The sequence below is a fragment of the Prosopis cineraria genome, unplaced genomic scaffold (genome assembly GCF_029017545.1).
Source record: "Prosopis cineraria cultivar Desert tree isolate PC_DT_omini unplaced genomic scaffold, ASM2901754v1 PC1, whole genome shotgun sequence".
In the NCBI taxonomy this organism is placed as follows: Eukaryota; Viridiplantae; Streptophyta; class Magnoliopsida; order Fabales; family Fabaceae; genus Prosopis; species Prosopis cineraria.
This window is the reverse complement of record NW_026555332.1, coordinates 29,128,548-29,146,667: the sequence shown is the minus strand read 5'-3', so window position 1 is coordinate 29,146,667 and position 18,120 is coordinate 29,128,548.

The window sequence follows — 18,120 nt, the reverse complement described above, 5'->3', positions numbered from 1 at the left end:
TGATTGCAAAAAAAAAAAAAAAAGAATTACCTCCAACTTGCTCACTATTAGAAAAATGCAAATTAGTGAGGGATCATCTATTCCTCTCTAAAATACCAAATTAGCAAAAAAATTAATAAGGGATATTAATTTCGTAGCTTGACTTGAAATTAGCAAAGAAAATAGTGAAGAACTATCAATCTCTTTCTAAAATAAGATAATTAGCGAGAAAAATAATGAAGGACTGTCAATCCGTCTTTAAATTAAGATAATTAGTGAGGAAAATAGCGAGAGATTGCCAATCTCTTTCTAAAATAAGATAATTAACGAGAAATTCTATCCCTATCTAATTACTGCAAAAAAAAAAGGAGTTAACTTTAGGCAATGACTTTTAATTATATATTTATTTATTTTAATTTAAAAATAAAAATTAAATTTAAAAATTAACTAAAATATTCATAATAAAATTATTTAATATTTAATATTTTCTTTATTTTAAGTTCATTTTCATTAATAAATAATATTTTTATTAAAAATATAATATAAAAAATAATTTAAATAAAATATAAATATTTTTAACATATTAATAAATGAAAATAAAATTTAATATATATATGTGTGTGTATTTTTATAATATATTGTTTGATATATTTATGTAGTTAAATAATATATATTTAATTTTTCATGTAATAACTGTAGGTATCTTTCAGTTTAATTGGTAAAGAAGAAGAGTATAAAGCTTGGAAAGTAAGAGGTTAAGTGTTTAAGTCTTAATTTTGGCACAAACATAATGAATATGTGACATGATAAGGAGCAAGGGATATGGAACAAGGTAGACATTGGCATGTCATAAGTTGTCGCACATGTGATGGGTGATAGGGCATGAGATGGTAGGTGACATGGCGATTAACAAGACACGAGATTGTTGGTGACATGTCACAAGTCGACACACACATGCTGAGTAATGTGACATTACCATTTTTAAATGTAGGCATATTTAGCAACAAATTAGCAAGGGATTAATCACTCGCTAAAGTTATCGAATTTTGAATAATATTGGCAAGAGATTAGCGAGGGATATGGCCCTCGCTAAAAATTAGTAAGAGACTAAATCCCTCATTAAATTCCTCGCTAATTAGTGAGAGAATTACAATCCCTTTTTAAATTTAGTGGGCCTTTTTTTAGCTATGAATTTAGCAAGGGATAAAATCTCTCACTAAAACGCAATTTAGTGAGGAAAAATTGCATTTAGTGAGGGATTTGTCACTTGTTAAATTTCATTTTTCTAGTAGTGACTCTAACTGCACGCTAATCTAATTTCTGGGAACTTGTTGATTGTTGAAGACTAAGAAGTATGGATTTTGCATTCATTCACTACTACAAAAAAAAGCTTTTTACGTTGCTTTTTTAAGACATTTCATGTCCCTATTGTGGGGGACATAAATTCGAGTGATATAAAAAGTTGATTTATCCACATCACTTTTATGAGAGACGTGGTTTTTGAAAAAATCACATTGCTTTTTGTAAAAAAAGGACATGGTTTTTGGAGAATCTATGTCCCTCTTTTACAAAAGGGGACGTGAATTTTGGAGAAACTACATCCCTTTATTTACAAAAAGTGACGTGATTTATCCTGAAATAAATATTAAAATAATTTAAATTTAAATATCTGTCATTTTTATTTTATCATTTCAACTAGCTATAGATTTCATAGACCTAAAAGAAAAATAAAAAAATAAAACCATATCAAAATTGATGAAGCAATCAAAGATAATAGAAAAGGCTCAAGCAGAGGTCAGATTATCTACAAAGAAAAAGGGTTTGTGAGTGAAAGCGATACTAACCAAATATTTCTCGCTAGCTCAAGGGAAAGAGGAGGAGAAGTTGTGGATCTCAGTCGTGGGTCTCGAAGCGATTCGTCAAATAGGGGAAAGAGGAGGAGACAAGAAGAAGAGGGAGTTGTCTATCGAATGCTCACTGTTGAATGCTAGCCTTGGGTCTTTATTTAGTCTGTAGGCCATAGATCTCGATGTTGTGGGTCTTGATGCGGTGGGAAGGAGAAGAAAGAGTTGTTATGTAGAGAAGAGGAGAGATCTGCAGTGGGAAGGAGAAGAAAGACGTGCTGCTATCAAAGGGAAAGAGGGAGAGGAGTTAGATTTCAAAATATAGAATGATGGAATGAGGGAAGAGCTCGATCTAATTTAAAAAAGCTTATTGAAATTCACATCATTTTTTTTAAAAAAGCGACGTGAAAAATATTCAAAAATTAATAATCTAAAATAATTTATTTTTTATAATCCACATTTCTTTTTTAAAAAAATGACGTGAAAAATGTCCAAAATTTAATCATTTAGAAAAATTTCTTTTCTATAATCCACGTACTTTTTTTAAAAAAAAGTGACGTGGTAAATTATTCATGTCCCTTTTTTACAAAAAAGTGACATGAAAAATATCTAAAATTTAATAATTTATTTTTAATAATTCACATACTTTTTAAAAAAATGACATGGTAAGTTATCCATGTTGCTTTTTTTAAAAAGCAACGTAAAAAATGTCCAAAATTTAATAATTTAAAATAATTTATTTTTTACAATTCACGTCGCTTTTTTTAAAAAAGTGATGTGGTAGTTATCCACGTCACTTTTTTAAAAAAAGCAGTGTGGATTGTAAAAAAATAAATTATTTTAAATTATTAAATTTGAATTTTTTGATAACTTATTATGTCGCCTTTTTTAAAAAAGGGATATAGATAATCTTACATATTCAATACTTATTTATAAAATTGCCACCCTCACTATTTTTTATGTTACTTTTACAAAAAATGACGTAAATTAAGTGACGTAAAATGTATATTTTGTAGTAGTGATTTGTGTAATTTCTATTGGTTTGATTTTGTTTTTATAGTTGTGATATCCTACTTATTACCTATGATAAAGAAGATAGATGCAGTTTTAGATGTGATATCTCATACATCTTCAACTTAGATCGGTGCATGAGAGGTTTTAGAATCAATAGATTCTATTTTGACGGTCCTAATGACTGTAATAGTTGAAAATCAAGGTGTATGAGATAAACCAACTAAAATTGCTCTTCTTATTCTTCTTCTTGTCTTTTTTTTTTTTTTTTACAGTTGTGGCTGGCTAAGTTGATTTTGGTTCACTTTTTTATGAATATAAAGGAAACTGTACGTTTGGAAGGTAGATCAATGGCTAGCTAAATTTATTATCTTGCTAAATTTTGATGTTCTTCCATTTTGTTTGAAACATATGAAATTTCCTAACTCACTGAAATGCCATGTTTAAATTTAGACCTTATGCATGTAAATTATGAAATTGTAGTTGTAGAAGAGAGAGTTGCAAATTGGAACTTATACCTGTAAGATTTTCTTTCAAGTTTGTTAAGGATTTCATTTCAAGTTTGATTCTCAACCAATTTGTGTTGAAATGTTTTCCCATACTTAAATTTGACATAGTTTTACTTGAATATATGATTTGTATAGGTCAAACCTTAGATAAAGGAAAAGGAAAAGTGGTCGGATCCGAGAAACCTAACTATGCTAATTACCATCTGTTTAGACAAGGTTTTTTGGCACAACCAAAAGCAAAAAGAGAAGGTGAAAGATTGGCTAATAAGGAAGTGATAGGTGCTTGGAAAAATTTGTTCACAGAAGAAAGAAAACATCATGACAATCTAATTGCTGAAGAAAGAGCAAGAAGAAGCACCAGTGTGCCAAAACAATGTGTGGTCTGCATAGGATCAAGGACTTCTTTTGAAAAAATCATTTTTTTTTTGGAGTATAGGTAAGTTACATGTTTATGCAATTAACAACATTTGTTTGAAACTCGCTGTTATCCCAACTGATTTCCCAAAGTTTATATAAGTCATTTCTTTGCAAGTGGAGTGCAAGCAATTGACAATTCATTATTTACATATGAAAATTCATTATTTACAACTGGTATGGCTGGTTTAAATTAGATGAATGTTATGATGTGTGTGATATTTTTTTTATCATTAACAACTAGTCATCTTGGATTTACAAATAAGAATTCATGATTTACATATAAAAATTCATTATTTTACAACTGGTGTGACAAGTTTAAATGGAATGAATGTTATGATGTCCATGACCTTTTTTTGGTCATTAACAATTGATCATCTTGGATTTACATATGAGAGCTTCCTGGTTTACTTATGAAAATATGACTTCAATTTATTATTTATAAAAGCATGAATTATGACTTGTGAATTAGAAATTTCAACTTGTAAATTGTGAAATTGCCTTTGTAAATGAAGGAAAAATATGATTTTAGTTTATTATTTATAAAACATGAAATATGACTTATGAATTAATAAATTCTACTTGTAAATTATGAAGGTGTAATTGTAAGTAAAGAATAAGCATGACTTTAGTCTATTATTTATAAAACATAAAATAGGACTTGTGAATTAAGAACTTCTACTATAAATTGTAAATTAAAATGAATGTAAACAAAATGTGTAAATTCTATTTGTAAGTATGTTGATTACATTTATAAATTATAGCTTTCATAGTTTTCAAGAACTTTCAGTTGTTCATCTACCATTTACAATTCAATTTCATAATTTACAAGTGTAAGTTCTTAATTCACAACTTAGATTGCATGTTTTACAATTGAAAAGGTATTGAGTGAATTGTTAAAAAATCTAAAAAAATTGAGATGAATAATTCTCACAAGTAAACCAATAATTCTCATTTGTAAATCGAAAATGACCATTTATTAATAACCACAGAAGATCATGAATAATCCACAACAATCACCCCATTAACCTGCTAGTCCAGTTGTAAATAATGAATTTTACACAATATACATGAATTTGGGATAATTCACAACTTCTCCTTCAAAACTTACAACTTAGTTGCAAGTAATTTACAACTAGATCTACAATACAATATACGTATAATGATATCAACGGAACTAACACAATGCGATGTTTTCTATTAAGGATGAAAGTTTGAAAAAATTAGTAGTCCTCATATTCTCCCTTGTCTACAATGTTGCAACATCTTTCAAAAAACACTTCTTTGTTGCTCTAAGCCAGTCCATTATATTGGTGCTCCTTTGAATATTTCTTCGTCAAATACTTCAAGTACCTAGAATATCATATATCAAAAGAGTAATATGTAAGAGAAGGAGCAGACCCAATTTCATAGAAATCAACGTGTATTTTTGTAACAAAAAACACACACATATAGAGATCCTCCAATGTTGTCTATACCAAACTAAAATGCAATTAAACCCACCTCATGCTTGAGTCATGAACCCACATTCTTGGTGTTCCTTCTCCAAGGTCTCTCAAAAACAAGGTCCTTTTATGATTCTCCCCATTTTCTTTCTGATCAACAAATTCTTAAAAATGGGGGGGTCTTGAGCTGTTGAAAGCTTTGACATTATAAAACATGAAATAGAAATTATAAATTAAGAATATAAACTTGTAAATTGCAGCTAGTAAATGACAATTGTAAATATGATAAAATATATAACCTGTAAAAGATTTTATCATACTGTACCTTTAAATTACAAGTTCCAAATCTACAACTCTCGCTTCTACGGCTACAATTTCATAATTTACAAGCATAAAATCTAAATTTACACTTGGCATTTCAATGAGTTAGGCAATTTTGTATGTTTCAAACAAAATGGAAGAGTACCAATAATTCATAAAGATAATAAATTTAGCCAGCCATTGATCTGCCTCCCAAAAGTATAGTTTCCTTAGATTTATTTATAAAAAAAAAAAAAGCAAAGCAAAATCAATTTAGCCAGCCACAATTGTAAAAAGTGAAGAACAAGAAGAGCAATTTTTAGTTGGTTTATCTCATACAACTTGATTTTCAAGTAACAGATGTTCCTCAGGGCTGAGTCTTTGGTAGTTTTCACTATAAGGCATGGGACAAAACCAATTTCACTCATCTATTAAAATATCTAACAATTTGTTAGAATGTATATCATAATAATCAGGCCATTTGGCTAACTTAGGATCTAGCCATTTGGTAAAATTTAAATTATTATAGTTATTAGGACCATCAAAATACAATCTATTGCTTCCAAAACCTTTCATTCACTGATATGAGTTGAAGCTGTACGAGATATCACAGCTAAGATTGCATCTATTTTTCTTTATCATAGTTAATAAGTAGGATATTATAATTGTAAAAACAAAATCAAACCAACAGAAACTACAAAAATGAACACAAAATTCGTACTTCCTAGTCTTCAACAATCAACAAGTCCCCATAAATCAGATTACAGTGAAATCAAACCAAGATTTGTAGGTAATTGGTTTTTTTTTTTTTTTTGGTGGAACAATCAACAAGTTCCCATAAATCGGATTATAGTGCAATCAAAGCAAGATTTGTAGGTAACTGTTTTTTTTTTTTAATCAAAGGACAAGCTAAAGGGCTTGGAGAAAGTTAGGCATTAAGGTGTGCTTTGACATCCCTCAACTTTGCCTCATGAAGTTCAGTACAATAAACTGGAATGCAACGACCAAATAAAGCAGAATTGGCTATTTGAGCATTCTTAGCAGGATTCGTAGGTAACTCTAAGAAGAACATTACTAATATTGATGAAAAGGCAAGGTATTACTAACAAACAGCCCAAACGGAGTCTCCATCACCTTTGTTGCTCGCAAGCTTCCACGCTCGCCTTCACCTTCCTCTTAATTCCACATCGTTCATCTTCTTCTGGTTCGCAAGGTCGATGCTTGCTTCATCTTTGTTTTCACACCTCGCCTTCGTAACTTGCGTGCTTTACCTTCAACAATGAGGAACCATGTAAATAGGCTAGGGCTGAATTAGTCATAGGAGAGGGAGAGATTTAGTTTTTTTCAGATACAATTTGATTATTTTAACAGGGGCAATGTTGTCTCTCTATTTTAATTTTAAATTATATTCAAGTCTCAAGATATTTTATTATAGTTTTTAAATTTTACGAGACTTAGTTTTAAACAAGTTACTTTCATGAGACCTAGACATAATTTTTTCTATTTTATTTCAAAATACTAAGGCTCTTTTCTTTTAAAAACTTTCATTTAGGTCCTTTAGGTACTAATAATCATGATTTAGTAGCCAAATAATTTTAAATTTTTCAGTACAACTAGGTCCACATAACACAGATTTGTGAACAAAATGTGGCTTCTAGCAGCGTGCACAAACATTAATTAATAATATATTGTAAAATGTAAGAAAAAGAGTATTTCATTTTAAATTTTTTAAGGGTGTATTTTTGAAATGAATATCCAATTACACTTTTTTGGTCAACCAATTACAAATTTTAAAAGTGTCAAGATTAATTTAAAATTAAGTTATAAATGTAATAAAATTGTTTTAAAAAAAAACACACATACCAACAGACAGAAAAAATTTCCCATGCCCAAATTTTCCTCAGGAGAATTTCATTTATAGCTCTTTTTTTTTTTGCCAACCATTTATGGACCACAATAGCTATTTATTTACAAATCAGACCTAAAAAAAATTAAAATTACATTGTAAGATTTTGGGACTACAGTGAAATAAAATGTTAAAGCAAAATGACCAAAATATCATTTTTGAATCATTGAATGATTTAGGAGAATTATCAACTTTATTTGTAAAATCTCTAATATTACTGGTTAATTCCCTTATCTTGTTAAATTCATAGCATTATTTAACATGTATCAAATATATTCATCACTACTTGTTAAATTGTTAATTTTACTTGTAAAATTGTAACATTATTTATTAATTTCCTTGTGTTTCTTTTTAAATCCACAATGTTATTCATATATTTATAAATATTTAAATATCGGCAAAAAATCATAAATATTTTAAAAATTAAAATTAAAATTAAAAGTTTAGTTAAAGATAATATATACATAATTTTTTCTTGAAATTTAAACACCAAATTAAATGTTCATTTTGTCTCATCTTTCTTGTTCTCTTCTTTCTTCACTTCTTCTTGTTCTCTTCTTGTTTCTTCTCTTGTTAGGTCCAGTTGATATGATATCAACCTTTTCCACTTTCTTCAGCTTCTTCACCACCGTTACTGCATCCATTTGACCTATCACTGTTAACTTTTGCTCCACAATATCAGCAATAATCGAATCAACACCTGTCTCCAAAACATGTATATATATATATATATATATATACATAACTCACATTATTACAAATTTAATTTGGAGGTCGAGAATTTGGATTCAAAAGGATGAATTTAAGAGAAGGTGATAATAAGAATATATCCTAATTGTGTTTATTCATGTTGGATTACACCTCTGATGGATTGGGCAAAGTAGACAGAGGCCTGATTTGAGTTAAATAATTATTTATTGAATTCAAGACAAGGTGATAATAATAATCTATTACCTTTGATGAATTGGGCAAAATAGATAGAGGCCCGATTTAAGTTAAATAATTATTTATTTAATTAAAAAATTATGGTGGATAACCAACAAAATTAATCTAATTGATAAGGACTTGGCCTATAATTATAAGGTTGTGGGATTAAATCTTGTTACCAATGTAAGAACCTATTGAAAAATGATATGTAAGTATCTTTATAAGTACTTTTTGAGCTTAGAGGCATGCCCTAGCCTTGATGAGCCATCGGGATTCAGCTCCTATACTTTCTTTTTGATAAAGAAACAATAATTATGGTGCATGGTGGTGAGAATAGGGATTTGGATTCAATGACTGTATTTTGTATAGGCATTGAGTGCCTCTATCATCTAAACTGTTGAAATCTAAATCAATAGTTCTAAATTTATACTCCATTTGAAATTAATGAATAAACAAGTTTATCCAAACCGTTGATATAGATTTTAATAGCTCAGATAGTACAGGCACTCAATACTTTGTCATGATCACCCAACTCTTAATCAACAAAGATGCAAAACAAGACAAAAAAAATAATGAAAATTCTACTACTACTATATTATAAATGCTTCAGCCGTATACTCAAGTTTCTTAGATACAAATTAGGATGGAAATGAAAATAGCAACAATGATAGAAAATTAGAGAAAGATGATAGAGGGAAGACTAGATTAGATAGCAAAGGGAAAGGAAGAGATTTCTGAGAGAGGAGACAGCTTCATAATTCTTCGATGACCTCCACATGCACATTTTCCCTCAATATATCACATAATACCCTAGCCTAGTAACTCTTTCATTGGCCCATATGTATTTCTCTAAGGCCCACAAGTCTATTTTTTGCCTCCATTTTTACTTTCGGGCTCATTCATGACATATAGAGCTAGAAATAAGGGTCGGACTTGAAGGGTTTGGGCTTTAAAAATGAATTTTTTAAAAAGTAATCAGACTTGAGGGCTTAGCCCTGATAAGCCCTGTAAAAAAGTGCTCGGGTCCGGGCTGCCCTTCAAGCCCTGTTATATTATTATTATTATTATTATTATTATTTTCTTTAGTGGAATATGTATTTGAAGCCAATGACCTACTCATCTGATCCTACACGCATTATATGATTATTAATTTTAATTTATTTTAAAATTAATTTAATATAATTTAATAAATATCAGTGTATAGTATAAAATTTTTGATATTTTTTTTTTTTTATAATTATTATGTTTGTGTATTTATAAAAAAATGAACTATTTTTTAACCAAGATTTAAATTTTATTACTAGACTTCTAAATATGTATTGTTTAATTTCTAAAAAATTATGAGGATTTTGATTTTTTTTAATTTCAAAATATTTTAATTAATTTATAATGCTTAACTTTTTTTATTTTTTTTTAAATAGGGCTTGCGGGCCCGATCATGAGCTCTTCACATAAGGGTCGGGCTTGAAAAATAGGGCTAAAAATAGAGAATCGGACTTAAGGGCTCAAGCCCTTAAGGGTCGGGCCTGCTCATTTTTTCAACTTTAATGACATACCTACAGTCACCAAATTCAAATCCCGAGAGGAGTTGTACAAATGCCTAAAATTTTCTATCGTGATATATAATGTGGTTTACATCATTAAAGAGCATATGACTAAACATTGTGCAACTAAATCCATATTGGACATTAATTAAAATCACATTCCTCCATTGTCATATACTACATCTACTCAAGCAAATTCAATAGTTGGTGATTCATTAACCATAGCCATCCTCTCAAGATTCTATTATATTGATCATCATCATCATCATCAAATTAAAGAGAAAGGCATTTTTTGCAATATCAGCAATGCTTTTGCAAGTTCCATGCTTCCTTTACAACTGATTCCACCATAGCTTTGTTATCTTGTATGCTCCTAACAAGAGGTTTGATTTGTTAGAGAGTCAAGTAAAGAAAAACAATGTAATGAATGTGAATTCTATGCAATTGAATCTTATTATTTGTGATCATTGTGGGGATGTGCATATGTTTGACCAATATCCTATGTTTATACAAGCTGAGGCAGTGAATTATGAAGGGAATTTTCAAAGAGGACAAGGAAATCTTTATTCAAATACTTACAACCCTGTATGGTGAAATCACCCCAATTTTTCTTGGAAGAATGGTATATCTCTTAACCAAGAATCTACTTCAAGTGCAAGGCCAACTAATTCTCCTGGTTTCTCACAAGCTGGAAAACAAGTTATGCAAACTCAAGAGTCAAAAGTTAACTTAGAAGAAGTGATGGCAAAGTTAGCGGAATCTTAGATCAAGAACAGTCAGGAACAAGTTGCCATAAATGCTAGAGTAGATTCATCTCTCTAGAACCTTGAAGTGTAAATAAGTCAGATGGCTATTAGTTTGAATACAATGTCTCAAGGTGGATTGCTAAGCAATACTGTGCCTAACCCTCGTAGGGAGGAGAAAGAAGAGTGTAAGGCAATTACCTTAAGGAGTGGAAAGTAATTATTTGAAATTTCCCCTCCTACATTTGAGTCAGCACCTAAGCTAGAAGTTGATCGAATTAAGCAAGAGGTATCTTCTATGCCTATTAAAGCTAAAGTTGTGATTGTTGAAGATAACATTGAGAAGGAGTCTCTATAGGAGGTAGTGATGACATCTAAGAAGAAGGGACCAACTAGTGATCATCTTTCTTAGGTGCCACCACTACTATTCCCTTAAAGATTTCAAAAGAAGGCATTAGAGGATTAATGCAAGAAATTCTTAGGAATCTTCAAGCAATTGCACATTAACATAATGAAGCTTTGGAACAAATGCCTTAATATGTTAAATTCTTGAAGGAGATGTTGACTAAGAAGAGGAGGTTGAGTGAATGTAAAACAATTGCACTTATTGAAGAGTGCAATGCCATTCTCTTGAACAAATTATCTCCAAAATGTCATGATCTAAATAGTTTCTTAATTTCTTGTGTGATTAGAGATCAATTTCAAGGTAGGGCATTATGTGATTTAGGTTCAAGTATAAAGTTGATGCCACTTTTTGTGTTTAGAAAATTGTAACTTGGTGAATTTAGTCCTACTTTAGTAACTCTTCAATTAGCTAATAGAAGTTTGGCATTTCCTAAAGGTAAAATTGAGGATGTGTTGGTCAAGGTTGATAAATTTGTCTTCCCTATTGATTTTATTGTCTTAGATTGTAATGAAGATAGAAATCTCCCACTCATTATGGGTAGATCAATTTTAGCTATAACATGTGCTCTCATTGATGTTAAGAGAAGAGAGATCAAACTTAGAGTAAATGATAAAGAGGTTAGCTTTAACATGCATAAAGCAATGAATTATCCTGGGGAATTTGAAATTTGTTATAGAATGGAGATTTTAGATGAGGTAGTTCGAGAGACTTTAGAGTTCTTTAATGTGAAAGACTCATTACATGTTGCATTATTGGGATATGATGTGGTTGAAAATGATAATATTGTTGAATGCAAGAAATTACTTCAAGCAACTTCTCAGTTTCTCAATTCAAGAAGAGTATTTAAATCTCTAGAGTTGGAATCTAGGCAAGCTCCTTCTTTGAAGCCTTCAATTGAACAAGCACCAACTTTGTAGCTTAAACACTTACCATCACACCTTACTTATGCTTATTTGGGTGAATATGAGACATTGCCCATTATCATTTCTTCTGCTTTTTCTAATGATCAAATGGAGAGGTTACTTAAAGTTCTTTGAGATCAGAAACAAGCTTTAGGATGGACAATTGTAAACATTCAAGGAATAAGTCCTTCTATTGTTATGTATAAAATTTTGTTTGAAGATGACTATAAGAAATTTGTTCAAAATCAGACAAGGTTAAATCCTATGATAAAAGAATTGGTAAAAAAAGAAATTATTAAGTAGGTAGATGTTAGGGTAATCTATCCCATTTTTGATAGTACATGGGTTAGCCCGGTGCAATGTGTTCCTAAGAAAGGAGGAATGACAGTAATTACTAATGAGTAAAATGAGTTAATTCCAACTCAAACAGTTACTAGATGGCATATTTGCATGGATTATAGGAAGTTAAATGATGCCACAAGGAAAGATCATTTTCCTCTTCCATTCATTGATCAAATGTTGGACAAACTAGTTAGTAAGGAGTTCTTTTGCTTCTTGGATGGTTATTTAAGATATAATCATATTGCTATAGCTTCTGAGGACCAAGAGAGAACTACCTTTACTTGTCTTTATTGCACATTTGCCTTTAGAAGGATGCCATTCGATCTGTGAAATGTACCCGCACTTTCCAATGGTGTATGATGAGCATCTTCTTTGATATGATTAAAGAGATTATAGAGGTGTTTATGGATGATTTCTTTGTCTTTGAAGAATTATTTGAAAAATGCTTGTCCAACTTGGCAAGAGTCTTGAAAAGATGTGAGGAGACTAATTTAGTGCTTGATTAGAAAAAAAATGCCATTTTATGGTAATTGAAGGTATTGTTCTAGGTCATAAAGTCTCTAAGAAGGGTCTTGAGGTTGATCGGGCTAAGACTTCAATTATTGAGCAGTTCCCACTGCCCACTAATGTGAAGGTTGTGAGAAGTTTCTTAGGGCATGCTGGCTTCTATTGTCGATTCATTAAGGACTTCTCTAAAATTTCAAAGCCTTTTTCTCAACTACTTGAAAAAGACACTCCTTTTAATTTTAATGAAGAGTGTAAGAAGGCCTTTAAAGAGCTAAAGAGTAGATTAATATCTGCCCTTATCATTGTTGCTCCTAATTGATCACTACCTCTTAAGGTCATGTGTGATGCAAGTAACTTTACTGTTAGAGCGGTGCTTGGACAAAGGCACGAAAAGATCTTTCATCCTATCTATTATGCAAGCAAAACATTAGCTGGTGCATGGGTAAATTACTCAACTACTGAAAAAGAAATGCTTGCTATTATTTTTGCTTTTGAAAAATTTAAAGTTTATTTGATAGATGCTAAGGTTATAGTTCATACTGATCATGCTGCTATTAGATATTTGTTGAATAAGAAAGAATCTAAATCTAGGCTCATTAGATGGGTTTTTCTGTTGCAAGAGTTTGATGTCAAAATTTTTGATAGGAAAGGAATTGAAAATCAGGTTGCTAGTCATTTGTCTAGACTTGTTCATGTTTCTAATTGTGATGATGACTTGTTGATTGCTGAGAATTTTCTTGATGAGCAATTATTTATTATTGGTACTTATGATTTACCATGGTATGTGAATATTGTAAATTATCTTGTGTGTGGAATGTTACCTCCTAATTTGAAGCCTTTTAAAAGAAGAAATTTTTGCATGATGTTGACTTTTATATTTAGGATGAACCATTTTTGTTTAAAAGATGTGCTGATTTGATCCTTTGAAAATGTGTTCCTAAAATTAAACAAGAAGCCATTTTACATGCATGTCATGCATCTGCATATAGGGGCATTATGGGGGACAAAGAATTGCACCTAAAGTACTTGAGTCTAGTTTTTATTGGCCTTCTTTGTTTAAAGTTGGTCACCAATTTGTTACCAAGTGTGATAGATGTCAAAGGACAGGGAACATTTCTAGGAGACATGAGATGCCTGAATCCAAGATTTTAGAAGTGGAACTATTTGATATTTGGGGTATGCATTTCATAGGGCCATTTCCTTCTTCTAGAGGAAATCAATACATACTTATTGATGTAGAGTATGTGAGTAAGTGGGCATAGGCTATAGTGTGTCAATCTAATGATGGTAATACTATGATCTGATTTTTAAAGAAAAATGTCTTTACAAAATTTGGTACTTCTTGAGCCATTATCACTACTGAGGGCATGCACTTCAATAACAAGCAATTCAAAGCTTTATTGTCAAAGTATGGAGTCCATCATCAGATGTCCCTTATTATCACCCACAAACCAATGGTCTCTGTAAGCTAACTAATAGAGAGATCAAGCAGATACTTGAAAAGATAGTGGGTCCTACTAGAAAAGATTAGTCAAACAAGCTAGATGATGATTTATAAGCTTACCGCACAGCTTTTCAAATACTAATTGGGATGTCACCATACCGGTTGGTCTTTAGGAAGGCATGTCACTTGCCCATTGAATTAGAGCATAAATCTTGGTGGGCGATTAAACAATTGAATATGGACCCCAAGCAAGCTAGTGCTTTAAAGATATTGCAATTGAATAAGTTAGAAGAGTTTAGACTCTATGCTTTTAAAAGTGCTAGACTTTATAAAGAGAGAACTAAGAGGTGGCATGATCAACATATCTTGCATCGGATTTTTAAGCCAAGACAATTGGCACTTCTTTTCAATTTAAGATTAAGGTTGTTCCCTAGAAAGCTGAAATCTCAATGGTCCGGTGCTTTTAAAGTATTTTTTATAACACCACATGGAGCAATTGAGGTTCTTGAAAAGAAAAGGTAGATCTTTCAAAGTCAATAGACAAAGACTTAAGCATTATTGGGGAAGTAACATAGAGTGATTGAAGTCTATTGTCCACTTGGTTGATCTATAACATCATCCTTGACATTACCAAACACACAGAACACCAGACACAAAACATCATTATGATAACCGAAATTAGTCTAATCCCAAGATAAATGGTCATCATAACACAAGGATTTAAAGAATATTGAAGAAAAATGGACTCCTGAGACAAACCCTTTTCAAAGATCATTTGAGCTCAAACTATGGTTTAAAACAAAGTAAATAAGACAATGGAAGCATAGAAAATTCATCATGCTACAAAAATTATAAGCGACAAAATATTTTTAGTCACATAAGCACAGTGCATCGTGGTGTAGTGCATCATCCACCATAGTAGACTGCACAAAGGGAAACGCCTTCTCTTTGTGCCTCGCATTGCGGTGTAATGGACAATGCACCACGATGCACATATCTTGTCATGACAATAAATTGTTGTCAAAATAGCTCTCCGGGCTAACTTTCAAAGCTCACCATTTCATCATCCGACATCCGATTCGAGTAATTCAAGTGTTCACATGTAACTCTTAGAGCCACCTAGCTATTGGCAGTCATCCTACATCCAAACACTAAGTCAAATAAGATTTGGACACTCAAATCTAAAATGGCTCATTTCTTCAAAAATTACAACCAAGGTGCCCAAACCCCTAAACCAAGTGCCAATAACCATAGAACCACTTGAACTAACTTAATAGACCACAAAACAACTTGTTCAAGCATTTAAATCACAACCATAATAGTCCTGACAAGATTTAGCCACCAAAACCTCAATTTTAACATAAATTTCACTAGGGGTAACAATTTTTCATAAACAATTCAATGGCCAATCTATCACATAAATCAATACAAAACTAACATTTTCACTAGTGTCTCGACCTCTTATAGCCATTAAAACATAGATATAACAAACCTAGGTCAAGATACTCACTGTTTAAAATAGAATTCATGCAAGTATATTACAAAACTATATATATTTATATGTCCTAAGTTGGCATATGCATTCAACCATTCGTTATAAACCAAAATAAGTGAAATAACTATACAACTAAAAGCTAGTCCCCTCAATGCTCGATTGCACCTTCCTTTCCCTTGCCCTTATCGGAGCTTTCTCCTATAAAATGTAACAATGGGGTAAGTCAAGGAATCAGTAACAAAATAGTCTAATCAACTACTCACGTGTGAGAACAATTTGTGCATATGTGAAGTGGCATAGTAAATCATATAACATGTCTTATAAATTCACACATATAGTTATAGTATGATATGCATGATCAACACACCATCTTATACCCTCCTTATGTCTTCCGACTAAATCTGCCGACTGATAATTTGATAAGACTAAATCCATGTGACTGGATTGGCCCAAGCTCACCATTAGTAGGAGGCAGCCTTGGCCAAGAGTCCCTTTGCCCACTATGGACCATGGATTCTCCCTGTCCACAAATACTAGGGGTGTCGATGTCCAATCTACTACTTATAGTACTGAGACTTCTAAACAATATAATACTAAGCACTAGGGCCTCCACGGTGCCAGTATACCATATAAATTTCTAAACAATGTCCCAACATCACACTAGAGTGAACTCCTACCATCTCACAATGATCATGCTAAATATGCTTAATACATCCAACATATAATCATAACATATAAATTATCACAATTTCTCATTTTCACATAAACCATAGAATTTCACAAGTCATTATACATAAAAATAGCATTTAGCTTTCCAAATACAAAAGCATTAAAACATGTTTTCATTCCACTTCACATAACTTCACAATCATAATTTCATATTATTACCATGTTAATACCAAACCAAAACATTAACTTTGAAATTTACACACTATCATTCAAACACACAAAAAGGGAGATTAGACAATCTGGTTACCTCAACCCTTTTGTCACTAAAAGGGTTATTGTGGTCAACTAATGACTCCACATACGTCCACTAGCACTACAATGCTCGATTAAAGGTTAATCTACACAATTAAACCTTTAATGGTCAAATCTCTACATTGATCACCCTATTTTATAGTACAACTAGGGGTACATATTATGCTCAAAACCTCAATTTAGCTTCAAAAATCCTTCCAACATACTACATTAACCCTATTTAATATACCAATACATAAATAACACCATTACATTACCCATGTTGCTCTTAATCATTCAATTTCTACTTAGGGTTCATCCAAACCCTAACTAACAACTCTAAATCTTTATGAAATTTATAAATATAGGTTTGGAGGCTTGATTTAACTCTCCAAAGCCTTAACTAAGGCAATAGGTTCATCCATTTCCTAAGAAAACATGAAATCAAAGCCTCACAATACCCAAATCATCAGAAACTTTGAATATAGGGAGAAGGAGAATTGGAGGAAGCTTACCCAAAGCTAAATCTTGCTTCAAATATTTCCAAAGTGTCCTCAAGGTCGAGCCCTAGCACTAACCGATCGTCTCCTATAACATCCTAGAAAATTTAACTTAAGGATAATTGGATAATTAAGGATAAATTAGACAATTAAGAGTTAACTTTGACAAATAATAATAATAATAATAATAATAATAATAATAATGTATGAATGGCTAATGGGTATATCGGATCCTAATTAGAATTTAGAATTGGACCTTAGGTGGTATTGGGCCATATTTGGGCTCAATTAGATTAACAGTGTTTGGAATCTGAAATTTTGATCTTTGGCCGCAACCAAAATCAATTTCTAAGTTTCCAGGTTTGCTTTTTAGCTCAAAAATTAGAATTTTGAGTGGGAGTTTGAAGGTGAATGAAGAAGGCTCTACTAGAATTTGTTGTGGACATCAAATTGAGTCTATTTGGAGTGTTAAATCATTTGGATAAGTACTTATAACCTCTCTTCTTCCTCTCTTATGCATTTTTACTATAATTTTTGGGTAGTTCTTTAGGAATTCGAAAATGAGTTATAAGTTTGCCTAAAATTCTGACTTTAACAGGATTAATGAGAGTTTATTTAAGTGTCTAACCTTTGGGTTATAATGCTTTTGAAGTTTTAGGATTTCAAAGTGAGGTTTGGAGTAAACCCTAAAGCTAATTAGACTAGGGAGGTTATGAGTTATTAGTGGTGTTGATTAGACTAATGAGAGTCTAAGTGAACTAATGGAACCTAAAAATGAATTTGGTTATGGGTAGATGACTACAATGGGATTTTGGGTTTAGGTTTTGATTAGAGTTAATTAAGGATAATTAGTTATTAATGACTATTAGTGTATTTGATTGTAGATTGAACATTGTTGGTGTTATTGAGCTTATTAGAGGCTCCATTTAATATTCACGAGTA